Source organism: Saccopteryx bilineata, chromosome 6, assembly GCF_036850765.1.
Source record: "Saccopteryx bilineata isolate mSacBil1 chromosome 6, mSacBil1_pri_phased_curated, whole genome shotgun sequence".
NCBI lineage: Eukaryota > Metazoa > Chordata > Mammalia > Chiroptera > Emballonuridae > Saccopteryx > Saccopteryx bilineata.
The window spans coordinates 7,219,757-7,233,409 of record NC_089495.1 but is presented as its reverse complement, the minus strand read 5'-3'; positions in this window follow the sequence as shown (position 1 = coordinate 7,233,409).

Genomic DNA, 13,653 nt, shown 5'->3' with positions numbered 1-13,653 from the left:
TCATTTCTGAAAATTATGTCTTAAAGGAGTGAAAAAATATATATATATTTTTTATAACTCTCATGTCCCCAGTGTCATATATGTTAATAGACTCTAACTCCTCAAAGAAACCTCTGGGGGAAGGGATAATGGGCAGGACATAGTTCAGTCACTCTTGAACCCTGGCCATATTGTTATAACCCCATCAAATCCATGCATGAACCTCATGGTCATTGTTTGCCTGGAGACCAAAGGGCCTGACAGCACTTGACCCAGAAAAAAAAAAGTTTATTTTTTAAGGACATAAACATATAATCTGTTCAATGAATTTTAGTAATCAAATAACATTTTCAAGTGTGTTGCTCTGTTTTATTTCACATTGCTCTCCATATTTTTATTTCCCTTTAAAAAGAACATCTTGGTTATTTTTTTTCTGATAAACCAAAAGATTTTTTTTACTTTTTTTTTTTAGATATTATTTATTCGTTTTTAAGGGGGGAGAGAAAGAGAGAGAGAAGGGGGAAGGAGCAGAAAGCATCAACTCCCGTATGTGCCTTGACCGGGCAAGCCCAGGGTTTCGAACCAGTAACCTCAGGGTTCCAGGTCGACGCTTTATCCACTGTGCCACTACAGGTCAGGCCAAACCAAAAGGTTTAACATTAAATATTAAATGCTAAAAGTTTAACATTTAATATAATATTTTTGGTTTATGATGCGGAATCTCTTCACCCCCCCCCAAAAAAAAATTACTTTCTGGACTAATTTGGTTAGTGTTCCCAAGAATATGAGGAGACCCTGGCTGGGAAAGTTTTAATCCCATTACAGCTGACTTTGCAAAAATGCAACACTGGAAGTTTTATGGAAGGAGAAAGACTCAGCAGGGACTGATAAACAACCATGAATCTCTTGGTTGCTGCATTCTTAAGATAAATAGATTGTTTACTGGTATTATTTTAGCCAGACTGAGCAAAATGCTTACTATTAAGAAGGCATTTGCTAGTAAAAAAAAAAAGGGAATACTGTCAGTATTGACTTGACTAATGATGTTATTGTGTACCTACTAATAAGAATAATGCATTGGGTAAATATTCACACGTATACGTGACTCACACATTATGTATTAGAACAAATATGCACATATGGTACGTGCCCACCGCAGAGGTTACACCTGTGATTTGTGGTAAGCTTATGTGAAAATTCCCATTTAGTTTAAGCATTAAAAATCTGGGCGGTTTTCATCATGAAATATTAAGCCGGGACACATTATAGCTATTAAGTTTTAATTCAATAATTTGGACTGGAAATTTACTTTAAAATGTTTTGCATCTGGAGCTACATGTTCGGTGCGCTGCATCAGGAAAAACAATAACAACAAATGAATCATGCAGAACGGGGAGCAGGAAAAGAGTCCAGCCCCGGAGAACTGAGCTCGGATGTCAAGGCCTGTTACGGAGATCAGAAGTTGAATGAGACAATCTGTTACCTGAGTAAAACCACGCGCAAACAGACCAAGTTCGCGGAAGAATGGGCTAGAAGGGGGCCGGAAGCTTGGACAGAGTGGCCTGAAGAAGGTAGACGGGTGCCTGTACCTCATGACAGGTGTTCCCCTGGTGCTCACTGCCCTGGCTGGTACTGATCTGAAATCCAGATGCTGTAAAGCTAGAAATGGGAGGGACAAGCTTCTATTATTAAGTGATTATTACATATTTTATCTCACCAATCCTCACAACCATACTTTGAGGTACGTGCTATTACTCCCGTTTTATAGAAGAGGAAACTGGGTCTGAAAGTACCGAACTGACTCACCTGGTTTACTCAGATCAAAATAGCAACCTCGCATCCGACCCTGGACCTTCTTGACTTTCAAAGCGTTCTCTTAGGGTCACATACAGAACAGTAAGGCACGTAGTCTGTAAGCTGTTTCATGATTTTTGTTGGAAACCAGTTAAGAAAAGTCGAATAAGAGTGCTTTTAGGAAGTAGACTAACTGCTTTCAGAAATGTGTTTTTTGTCTAATTTGCCTTAAACTAGTTATAGAGTAACGTTTCTATCATTTGCAGGCTGGATCAATGCAGTGCGATGTGCCTGTCTGGACTATTTCATTCTCTTGCAGATACTGGACATGATATCCATATAGCCAGGAACTTGAGTTTCCCATTCCTGTCACCCTTTAAAGACACACAAAAGACCATATGAGGGTAGAGAAATCTTATTCAGTGATCAGTCAGAATGACGAATACACCCACTTTCTTTTGATATAGTATAGTTTGAAGCTATCGATCAATCCTATAACAGACTGCGAATGATCTTATGGTCAGGCATTTGGAATGTCCTATGATTTATGTCAATGCATTTCCTAAATATAAAATATAATGAAGTGAGTGAAAGTGATATGAGTCAGGGGTCTCCAGAGGAAACAGAGTGAAGGATGGACTCGCGTGGGGGTGAGGGCTTGCCGAACTCAGATCTGCCTGCGGGTCAGGGTGGTAGGCTAGAAACACAGACAAGAGCTGATGTTGTATATAGTATTGAGGCAGGGTTTCCTTTAGCCCGGGGAAATCTCAGTGTTTGCTCTCCAGGCTTTCGACGAACTGGAGGAGACCCACACAAATTCACTAGAGTCAGCTCCTTTACTCGAAGTCACCTGGTTGTAGACGTTAACCACACGGTCAGGATACCTTCCCAGCAACACCCAGTGTGCGATAAACTCGAGGGTACGCCGGCCTCACCAAGCTGACACGCGAAGCTGACCATCACTCCAACACAGCTCAGCATTCTCCAAGTACCTGGAAGACAGTCCTGGCCGCAGACGAGGAAGCTTTTTAGGGCTCTGAGCGTCACCAAGTTAAAGAACTGACGGGTATTAATGAAAAGAATTTTTTTTTTTAAATCTCTTTTCAAATAAACTGATCCCTCTTGTATTGTGTTACTCTCACGAGCATTTGACTTCCGTTCTCTTTTCAGACCAGGGCTGGTGTCCTCATGAGCAGCCAGCTAGCTGACTCTGTTCTGCTCTCTAGGGTGATCTGGTACAATATTCCTGAGGTTCTGTAAGGGACAGCTAAGTGTATGTCATGACATCCTTTCTCTACAGTATAAAATACCAGTGTCAAATTTTCACTCTGCTAAAACTTGTTAATATTGCTTCAATTATAGTTGGGTTATTTGTTCAAATCAATGTTCTTTTTTTTAAAAAAAAAAAAAAAAAGAGATCTCTTTAACATCGAAATGTTGTCTTCAGTGAAAATCTCATCTGCAGTATAATATTTCATCTTGTCTATGGGGAAAGGTAACAAGGGTACATGCCCCATTCCCTGACAGTGTGAATTTTTCTGTATTGATTTTCTGGTGACCTCCTTGAAGTGTTCATTGGCCAAACACCAATGCTACTGGCATGATTGCTATATGCCACAATGTGCCTGGAAATAAAGAATTGGCAGAAAATATATATTTTAAAATTTCTTTCCCGAGTTTCTCTTTGTATATTTTTTAACCTATTACTCATCCTTAGGGAAGGAGCAGCGACTCCGTTGATGCAGCGGACTCCCCTAACTGCCGGGATTGCTTCATTCCGTGTCTTCAGACAATGATCTGGGCTGAGGAAACAGTGTTGACAGCCCCATCGGAAAAAGGCATTCTCCAAGATACACTCGAAAATTGCCAACCTTAAAAGCAGAAATAAATAAATAAATGATCTTATCATCATGTTGAATTAATAGATGAGAATAACATGCCTTTAAGGTTATTATTCACTCCAGTGCTATGTGTAAAATATTCCTCTCTTTGAATTTGGTTTAGATGTTTTCCAAGTATGTGCCCCTGAGCCCATGATCTTTATCCATTCTTTAAGTCAAACATTTGAAATATTTAGGCTTTCCTTTTAAAATAATTTCCTCCGCCGTCTAACTTTTCTCTGCTATTGTTGGAGCTGATTTTCAGCATTTCATGTTCCCAGTGGTCTCTCTTGTATGTTTGTGACAAGGTCCAGTGCGTCCTCCCAGTGTTGGGAGCGGTAAGGCAGTTAGAAGCTCTCCTTGGTGTGGCCTTTGAAAAACTTGTAATATTGTGGTGCAATCATTTCAGAGCTATTAATTGCAGTTTGTTTATTACATCTTATAGATCTAAACTGAGATCATTTTTTTAATGATATCATCCATTTTTTTTAAGGAGGGATTAGAAGGGAAATAAAACCTCTAATGTCAATCTAAATTTTGCGGAGGACATTTCTCTGTGAAGGAACAAAGGAAAATATCCTTGTAGCAGAGCTGGTTGGTCCCAGGCACTATGAATTGATATTCATTGCTTTCTTACTCTTCCTAGCAACACTTGGACTTGGTATTACAGGCCCATAATGTCTTGGATGAAATCCCTTGGGCTAAATATGTTTCAAAATTCATAAATCTACAAGTTTTAACGTCTAGGTTATCTCCCTGCGGTCGACATGAATACTTCCTCAGTGAAATGTATAAATAACTATATGGTGAAATAAGTAAAGACTATAAATAAACTCATGACAGTTCTGGTCAGACTTGCTGACAATGGGTTCAAGTGAGGCCATGTTTTGCTTCCAAATAAGAAAAATAAATAAATTAGTGGTTTTTGAGTATCAGAATTGTAAGGGATAGTGAACCTGTATTAACCCACTATTAGAAGGACAAACTTGGCATCTAGAGTGGGTAATACGAGTCAAGGATACAGAATTTAAACCCAGACCTGTCTTGATCCAGAGACCTTTTTTTTGTTGTTGCTATCTTTGAATCTAAATTAAAGATTTATGCATATATATTCTTTAAGAATAATTAGAAAAATGGGCCCACCAAGGAAGACTCAAAGTAAAAGCTTTCAAAGATTGCACATTATCAAATCAGTATTTTAAATACCTTTGCTAGCCCTGGCCTGTTAAGTCAGTCAGAGCATCACCGTGTCCCATGGTTGTAGGTTCGATCCCCAGTCTGGGCACCAGTGAATGCACACCGAAGTGGAACGAAAAATGAATGCTTCCTTCTCTCTGTCTCTCTCTCTTCCTCTCTCTGTCTCTCTAAAATCAATCAAGCAGTAAAATTAAATTAAGTCAAATACTTTTGAACAGTTTTCCATTGTGACCATCCATCCCAAAACCACGGGGAAGGTTATTTCCCCACATTTTGGAATTTAACTTCTCCATAAGAGGAAAGTTCACATGCTCGCCTTAATTTATCTAATCGCAAATTAATGCACGTTGCTGCCAATAGTTGCTTTGGCGCTGAAAGATGAACGTTCAGTTTGATCTGAAGGACTCAAATCCAATTATTTCCATGGAAATTCATATGGGCTGCTGATGAATTATACTTTATGTTCCTATCTATGCCCATCCTCCGAAGGCCTCACTTCTCTGGCGCCTACAAGAGGGTGTAGGCTGTGAGCAGGTGCTGACTGGATGCCCCTGGCACGGTGACAGCGCCCTGTCGCCCGGGCAAGGAGAGCTGGCAGGAGAGCCGCAAACTCTCTGGCTGCCACTCAGCCAGAACCGTGACCCGGGCTTTCAGGAAAACACGACGTGCTCCTGAATACCAGACGCTGCGTGCTAAAGCGTGTGGACCGCGTCATCCTTTCATGAACGGCTGAACGTCGCCCCCGGGCTGTGCAACCGGCCAAAGCGTCCCGCGCACCCCACGCTAGCCTGAGGTGAGCTCCCGTGGTTATACCACAAACAAAGGGACACAAAGTCATGCTGGTGGAATGCTTTAAACTGGAAGGACGTGACACGTTAGGACTGTCTTCAATGAAAGCTTAGGAACAATTCAGGCCCTATGTGCTAAAACCCGGCGTCTTGAAAGTCACTGAAATGTTTACTCCTTCACGGCCATTCGGTAAGGAGGAGCCTATTACTGTAAGACAGCCCTTCATCACAAAAATGTACACTGTAGTCAAGTTAATCGAAGATATAGCAGAAAATTTGTATTGCATCCATAAATTTAATATAATAAAAACAGTTTTAAATTGGTGATATCTAAGGGATCACTATCAAATTTTGGTCAGTCAGAGAATAAAGCTTGTTAAGAATGTAACATCGGGACCAATACTCAGGAAGTCATTCTACATTTTTAAAAGATATCAAGTATATCATGCCCTTTTTCTTTCTTTTTTCTGAAAGTTATAATTAGAAACTATGCCAAATTAACCTAAGTCTGAATTTACCTAAGCAAGAGCACTATTGAATAAAAGAGTAAAGCAGTCATTAACTTAGATTTTACTTTTGATCTTTTTTTTTGAGCCATTTGCAATAGACAGATTATGCCGGCCTAAAATGGTAACACCTTGGTATTTTTAGCATGAAAACCCCACAACGGGTTTGAAATGAAAATAAATATGCCTGTACTTACATTGATGACTCAGGCTTCTAAAATGATACCATTCCTCAGAGTCAGTGAAATTTCTTTTCTTTTTTAATTTGCTGGCAAAATTACTTTAGTCATATATTATTGGAAGCATTCTCTATGCAAAAAATTGTAATGGTATCCTTATTACTCTTAGCAAAATTTTCCTGTGACTCTTGTTCTAATAACCGGACCAGCTGGTGTTTTTTCAAAGGCCGGGCCCTGGCTGGTAGCTCGGTTTGTTAGATCATCATCCCGATGTGTAGACGTTGCCAGTTCAAACCTCGGTCAGGATTTATAGAGAAACAAATGGATGTTTCTGTCTGATTCTCTCTCTTTTTCTTCCTTCCTCTCTCTCTCTAAAATCAATAAACATTTTTAAAAATTAACAAATTAAAAAAATTAAAATGCCTAATATTTTCCAAATAGTGGTTTAGTATCTCTAATGTATCCATGGCCACATATAGATACTTATAGAAATACTTGCAATCTACTTAGAAGCATTTCTAAGTAATAATTGCATTTATAATACCACAAAATTAGTATTTACTATGAAACTATTTCATTGGTGTTAGACATGTATGTGCTTCACACACTCATATTATAGCTGAGATAGAAAATATATAATTATACTGTCCATTATGAAACTCACTCAAGTATAAGAAATTAAATACACCCCAAAAAAGACATCAAAATGCACAAAAAGAAATTGGGAAATGACCACTTGTCTTTTTTTTTTCTTGGTTAAAATTAAAAATAGCGAGAATGAAGCAAATAAGAACAGACTAATCATACAAACATTTCATTTCCTTTTAATTTAATCACAACACATAATAATTAGCCAATGGAAGACAAGATGGACATTCAGCAAAATATTTGCAAGGTAGACGGAGATAAAGATTTGTTGTTGTCCTCAATTTAGTTGTGCCTTTAAACACAAAATAAGTTAGAAAGATGAGAAAGTAGACAGGCCATTGTGTGACATGTAGAAATGTGTCAGATCCTTTAGATCTTTGTTATTAACCCTTTGATTAGTGAGTTTTTTTCATGCCCACTGACCTCCCAAGAATGAGGTGGTTTTTTTTTAATGAAATTAGTTTCAGTTACAGTTTTATTAACTTAAAATCATGTTTGTTTGATAGGCCATTTATGGAAACAAGAACATACATTTGCCTTTTTTTAATGTTGCTTACACATTTTTACAATAAATCTATTGTACTCTGGATGGTCAGGAGGCACAAGGATGTACATGAACATTCGTACTTCTCAAAGGGTTAATCCCATCCCAGTTGTTTTTTTTTGTTGTTTGTTTGTTTGTTTTTATTCATTTTAGAGAGGAGAGAGAAAGGGAGAGAGAGAGACAGAGAGAGAAGGTGGGGAGGAGCTGGAAGCATCAACTCCCATATGTTCCTTGACCAGGCAAGCCCAGCATTTCCAGGTCGACACTTTATCCACTGCGCCACCACAGGTCAGGCACATCCCAGTTGTTTTTGATATGCTTACACATGTCCTTCTAAAGGATGAAGAATTCACTATCTGTCTTTGCCCTCTCTTTTTGTTCTGATTAACTAGTTGTTGAAGCAATAATCTTAAAACCTCAAATAGCAAAGATCCAAGGACTAGCCTATAGCACTGATAAGCACCACAGGTTAGCAATAGTTTTGGAATAACAAGCAGAATAGCTGTGGATGTCAGAGATGCCGAACCAATAGCATATATAGGGAGAGCTATGTCTAAGGTATCCTAAGACTTGGATAATGTATTTATGGAAACTGAAGTCTGCATCCAGAACTGGAGAACCAGGGAAGCCAGTGCGCTGTCATTCAGTCTGAGACTGAGGCCTAACAACCAGGAGCTCCTGTGTCCAAGGGCATTAGAAAATGGAAAATGAACTTCCCAGATCAAGAAGAGAGCCCCATTGGCCCCCCTCTGCCTTTTGTTCTATTGGGGTGCTCCGTGGATTAGATGGTGTGTGCCCGCATGGGTGAGGACAGTCTTGACTCAGTCTTCTGATTCAGTTGTGAACATCTTCTGGCAACACTCCTAGACACACCCAGAAGTAATGTTTCACCAGCTGCTTACTTATCCCTTAGCTTAGTTGACACATAAAATTAATCATCATGAGCTGTAAGAAATAAAAAAAAAAATGGTTGGAGATTTCTCTATATGAAAGAGTTGTTGATTGTTGCAAATGTAATACAGAAATTCTGGCTTACTGTTTGAGTATTTATGACTCAGCAAGTTAACAGGGAGCCAGTCTAGTCCTTGGGCTGATGGGGTGTGAACTTGATCACTTGTTACTTGGGTTCAACAGGAGGAGGTAATTAAGCACCAGAGAACCTATGTACACTATATTTAAACCATCTCACGCAGAAGAAACAGAAGAGATAGAGGCCAGGAGGACAAGTTATTAATTTCCCCAGGGAAACTTACAGTGAGAGAATAATATGTAGGTCTACTTCACCAATTTCATATCAGAACATTTTTTCTTAATCAATGACTCACTATAGTTCTAAATTGATTTATTCAGTTTCTCTAGCACCATCAATTTACTTATGGTGGAACAACACATTTTTATCAATGGTTGAAACCCTTAAAATGAAACAAAGCTTTGTGTTCATAGGATTCACCAAACTCAAATCACTCTTCCAAGCTTAATTGACTCCATTACCTGGGGCATAGGCCTCTTGAGTAAGATGTCTGACACGACTGTCTATGTTTAATTGAAATGGTTTCTACCTTGGGCCCTCTCCTGAAGTTTTAATTCAAATAAAGTAGATATGTGTTTGCTGCAACTCCACTGTGCGTAGCCAGTGACTCTAATCTGACGTGTCATTCTCTAGTGTAATGGGGTGGAAAGAGCAATGAGCTTCGAAAAGGAAGATCTGCAGGTCTAGGCTGTGTCTGCCACTCCGTGTGAGTCAGACATGGAATAAATCACCCTTCCTCGAAATCTGTTTCTTCGAGTATGCATCGAGGGGTTGTATATGATATATCGGACAGATTTGTTTTGAGGACCAAGTCATATGAGACAATAGTTTACAAATGCTTTTAAAAATGTAATTCCTGTGCCAATGAAATAAACTGTAATAAAGGACACAGGAAGAGCTTGATCTGAATGCCGATCTAAGGGGCTTAGGGCTGTGCCCCAGAGTCAGTGTTTCCTAACTGCCTGGAGCCCCTCCTGGCAGCGGTGCCAGGAGACGAAGCTGTGATAAGCAGACATTATGTAGCTCGCTGTGCTGCTCACTGAGAAGTCACCCCACCAAAACATGAGGCCAATGAATAGAGGTTCCTTCTGAATAATCAAATAGAGAATGAATAACTAAGAAGTGACTTCAACTTCCGTGAGGATAAATTATGAGCACCAGGTTAGTTTGCTAGAGCGGCCATAACAAAATACCATCAGTGGGGAGGCAAACACAGAAATGGACTGACTCGCACTGGTGGAGGCTGCAAGGACAAGACCAAGGTGTCTGCAGGTGCAGCTGGCCATGGTCTCACTGTGTTCTCACGGGACCTTTTTTAGGGGGCATGTGTCTCCTGTTGTCCCTTCCTCATCATACAAGGACACCCATCATATTGCCTTAGACCAATATGGTCTCACGGCCTCATTTAAGGGTCCTATCTCCAGATGCAGTCACATCGGGAGTTAAAATTTTCACATGTCAATGTGGTGAGGACACAGTTCAGTTCACAACAATGACCTTTTCAGATGCAGTAGCAACGGGAATAAAAAGAAGTGAGAATTGTAAGACGTTTTCGAGATAAACATGAAAGCATTATTTGATCAACTGAACTGAACGTAGGAATTGGAAGATGAGAAAGGAGTGAACAAGGCTTGCCTAGGCGTTAGTTATATGCCGGACATTCTGCGATGTGTTGGAGATGAAGGGTGAACATGAAAGACCCAACCCCACATTCAAAGAACAGAGGCTAATTCTGAAGCAGACAAATGAAATCTTGTATTCTAGAGCTACGGAAGTTACTTGGCATCATATCTAAGCCGCAAAACCGTACACATTCAAGGATGTGTCTTTGAGAGGATATAGGCATTGGGATTGGTCAGACCTGTCTTTGAGTCATGAATTTATAATCCATCTGTTTTGTAACCTTAGAGCAGTTAATATTTCTGAATCTTAGCTCCCTCACCTGCGGTGCATGAAAAACCAGATGGGCCCGACCTGGCCGGTGTCAGAATAAATGAGATGACGTAGGTAAGGGTGCATAGCACATTACCGGATCTGCAATAGACATTCAATACATACTGTTAATCAAAACTTTTACTAATGTAATAGATAAAAGTCATGTCCTTTTTTCTAGAAGGAGAGGGAAGATAGAGAAGGAGTGGGGGGGTATGAGAGACAGGGTAGAAGGGATACAGAGAGGAATGGAAAGTCAGAAGCAGCATTGCTCTCTTCCTAGCTGTGATTAGAGGAAGTCTTTTTGTTCTTCTCAGACTGATCTGTGGCCCAGAGACCCAACGGTGACAGAGTGCAGTGCTTCCCAACGGCTTTTGGTAAGAAGACTCCTTTAGAACATAAAAAAAGTTGAGAAGCTATGGTAGTACTTTCCTCTTTAGTATCATTACTTAAGAAATACGTAATGAGCCTGACCAGGCAGTGGCACAGTGGATAGAGCGACGGACTGGGATGCGGAGGACCCAGGTTCGAGACCCCAAGGTCGCCAGCTTGAGCGCGGGCTCATCTGGTTTGAGCAAAAGCCCACCAGCTTGAACCCAAGGTCGCTGGCTCAAGCAAAGGGTCACTCAGTCTGCTGTAGCCCCCGGTCAAGGCATATACGAGAAAGCAATCAATGAACAACTAAGGTGTCGCAACGAAAAACTGATGATTGGTGCTTTTAATCTCTCTCTGTTCCTGTCTGTCTGTCCTTATCTATCCCTCTCTCTGACTCTTTGTCTCTGTAAAAAAAACCCAAAATAACAAAAAAAAAACATAATGATACAAATTTAGTTTAAATCTGATAAAAATAAAAAATAAACTTGTATCTTATTTACCACATTGAAAATGTACTCATAAAGATATCACTGTGGTATGTATTCAATGTACAGGTAAATATGTGTATATCAACCTCTTTGAAATACGTCTATAGAACTCTGAAGGCCCATGGCCTTTAAACTTGGATTTATTGACCATTTGTGGACCACAAATGTAGAAATCAACAAATTTCTGCTCCTAATTTAGTAAGCATGATCAAGTTGTTTATTTACCTTCTTAGGGGCTCCATTGAAATATTATTGCTATTACCAGCTGGACCCTTCTCACTAAGCAATTGTGATGTGCAAATGAGATCAAGCACTAAAAAGTCCACAGCGAAAGGTCTGATTCTCTTCTGTTACCACATTTGGAGCAGTAGAGGCTAGGGAAAGAGAAGGTGTGTGCACATGTGACGTTGTAATAGTAGCAGAGGGCATCGTAGTGGTCCTCTTCCAGGGAGATGACTAGGTTCTTCTTCAATAGCAGTTGTCCACAGGTCCTACACCCCGCATACCATATGTGCTAGCGCCACAGTCCTGGGCTCTTCAGCTAGCAAGGGGGGGAAAAATCTTCAACCAGTGACAATTTGGTGTCATACTACATGTCATTTATAACCAGAAGAAAACACATCATAATATTGTTTAAATAAAGTTTGACACAGGCTCTTTTTTTTTTTTTTTTAAATCTTCTCAAAGAAAAATAAAACCCATAAATATTTTCTAGAGGAAGATGATTTGACTCATGGGGAGGCGTTGGCAAGACGGCTCTCTTGGGAGCATCAGGAAAACAAATGTCCAGTGACGGCAAATGCTAAAGAGGGCTGGTGACAGAGCACCTTTAGAACGAGTGAGTAAATATATATGAAGGGGGAATTCCACTTGCATATGCACCTAAACGAATGGCCAGTGAGCCGTTCTTGTCTTTCGAAGGAATTATAGGTTCCAGAGAAGAGAGATTAAGGGAGGTTGAGTTTGAGGAGAGGTCATTGAAAAATAAACAAGCTTTGTGTATCATTATATAGTCTACTCTAAGTGAAATAATTTATGTTTTGGATAAAAATGTTCTCCAAGGGGGAAAAAAATCAATACGTACTCAGTATGGCATAACGTGGAGAAACTTTCCAATAATGACGACTGCTATTCCAAAGTTAGTGCTTTTCAAATGAAAGGATCTGAAGCAGCTACAGAAGCTATTTGAAACGGCTATAAACTACATATTAGACACCTTAAAACAGAAGAGAGAGAGAGAGAGAGAGAGAGAGAGAGAGAAAGAGAAAGAGAGAGAGGAGACAGCCTGTCTGATCCCAAGGACAGATGACAAGACCAGAGAGGATCCCCAGCAAGAGAGCAAGCATGGGGAAGGGAGGGAGGGCCAGGCGATCGTAAAACTAACGGCCAAGGGAAGGAGAAAGGGATGATGACTACGGAAAGGCAAACATCTCAGTCCGACGCCCACGCTGACACATGCAAGCCAATTTTCTATCTGACTGCTTCCTTTTCAGCTTGATGTTATGTTTTGCTTACGTGTTACCAAATGTTATCCTTTCAATCCATCTAGAGAGCTTTGTTTTCTAAAGATTTCCTCGGAGAAAGCCTGTTTCCAGAAAGCCTGTTTCTCATTAGCTGGCATAAACAGGAGTGCGTTTACAGCCCAGCACCAGACTCGCCCCAGCTCCCCTGTCCCGGGGGAAGCGGGCAGGCGTGGAGCCGCGCCCCAGAGTACAGGGGTGAACTTCAGTGCTCAGCTGGGACACCACAGAACATCGGTCATGAAGTTAATCCTTAAAAAAAGCAAATTGCCTAACTCTTTGTGACACCAAGGTAGAGTGCTGTTTTTAACACAATTTTAAGCAGTTCTGATGTATGAAAATCCATTTATGCCAAACATACAGTGTGTAATGATGATAAAATGTTTCACTTCTGTTCAGCAAATGACCGCCAACTGTGTGCTATAGACTACAGAGATGTCTAAGACAGTCAAGTGATTTAAGCAGTTTGTGGTCTAGTGACTAATCTAACTTATTATAAAAAATAAAACCCTTAGAAATGACTCTTTAATACTGTAGGGTTATGGAGAAAATAAAAGTTAAGTCAATTATGAATTGCCTTCAATTAGAAATTGAGAAAGTTTTAGTTACATCAGTTACAAATATAACAAGGATTTATCAGTGGAAGGCAATAATATTATCAAAGGAAGTAATTGAGTAAGTTTACAGATATGTTGATGAAAAGGAATATTTGCACATATTTTTACTGTAATAAAAAACTTCTCTAATGTCTTGGCTAACAAAACCTATCATCATAAACAAGGGAAAATCCACT